Here is a 1,642-nt window from a genome sequence, read left to right on the forward strand (position 1 = left end):
GATTCTGTCTTCGAGAACCTTAAAAGTAAGAGGGCTTAACCTATGATGTCAGAGGTCGGGGTAGTGCTTAACTTTGTCAGAAGATGAGGGCTAAGTTCTGGGAGAGACGAGAGCAAGGCCTCTGGGGTGGGAATGGTGTTCTTTCAATTGCTTTGAAAGTTAATTAAGCTGTACAGTTGTGGGGTGTAATCTTTCCTATTTGTGATCCACATGAAAATGTACCTCAGTTCAGTCCTTGCAGGAATGCACTGTTAAAGGGGAAATGATTTAGAAAGCAACATTGCAAGAGGGCAGAGGACAGAATATGACTCACGACAGTGGGTAATAATAAGCTAGATTGCTTTTCGGGAATGAATAAATACAGGAGACACGCAATGGTTAAATAAGAAAAGCTGATGTGAGGTTTCTAAAGGGAGATCCCAGTGACAGAAGGTGCCATGTACAGCCAGTCCGGACTAGAGAAAGCTTTTGCCTACTTCCACAGTGCCCTCCCTACCTTCTCATGTACAGCTGAGTCTGCCCCCATGCTCACTTACACAGCACATGCATGGCAGCGTTCCGGGTCTGCCCTAAGCCTGGGTCAGCTGACAGTGCTCATTAATTAATCTGTGTGCTTTTGCAGAAACAGATAGATGTGCATTCGTAATTATTGTCTATCTGCAGCTAAGAAAATATAATTGCAAAGAGCTGCTTCCTCAGACAATCTAATTAGGGATTCAAGTTTTTCCCCAGAGGCCTGTCTGTGAACTCTCCAAGTGATTTTAGAGCAATTCCATGTTAGGTAAAGGCTGATGACCTTTCTGACTTAAAATGTCAGTGTCATTTGGATCCTGGTATTTTTCTTTGGGATTGCCACTGCTCTCCAAGAAGTATTTAAAATTTACCTGTTTCATTTTCCTGCCAAAGCAAGTTCACAATGATAAAGATTTTCAAGAACTGGGTACTTTTCTTCTCTCCTTTCTTCTACAACTCAGTATCTAATGGCCTTTATCTTATACATTTACATTTTTTGTGACTCATTCTGATTTTTTTCTTTTTAAAATTTATTTTTGTTTCATGTACATTGGTGTTTTCCCAACATGTATGTCTGTGTGAGGGTGTCATATCCTCTGGAACTAGAGTTACAGACAGTTAAGAGCTGCCATGTGGGTGCTAGAAATTGAACCCAGATCCATCTGGAAGAGTAGCCAGTGGTCTTAACCACTGCACCATCTCTTCAGCCCAACTCATTTTGGCCTTTTTTAACCACTTGAAAATATAATTGTATGTGGGAATGCATGCCAATACTCCTAGCCTTTGGGAGGCAAAGGTAAGGGTTTCAAGAGTTCAAAGTCAGCCTGTCTTAAAAATAAAGAACGAAAGGAAGGAAGGAAAGAAGGAAGAAAAGAGAAAAAAAATAAACCAATGACCCAACCACCCACTCTAAACATATAAAAGCTCAGAAGTGGGCCATACCCAGCCCATAGGTCTGTATACTCCTGTTTGCAATGTTCATGATTGCTTACATGTTAACCTACAGTCTGCACAACCAGCTGCTTGGGAGAAGGCAAATTTGAGGTAGAAAAATCTTGATTATACAATAGCCCATCCTTGCTGATTTAATGAACTATACAGTTGTGTTTTGCCATGTCAACCATCATAG

Source organism: Psammomys obesus, unplaced genomic scaffold (assembly GCF_907164565.1).
Source record: "Psammomys obesus unplaced genomic scaffold, mPsaObe1.curated_primary_1811, whole genome shotgun sequence".
NCBI classification, from domain to species: Eukaryota; Metazoa; Chordata; class Mammalia; order Rodentia; family Muridae; genus Psammomys; species Psammomys obesus.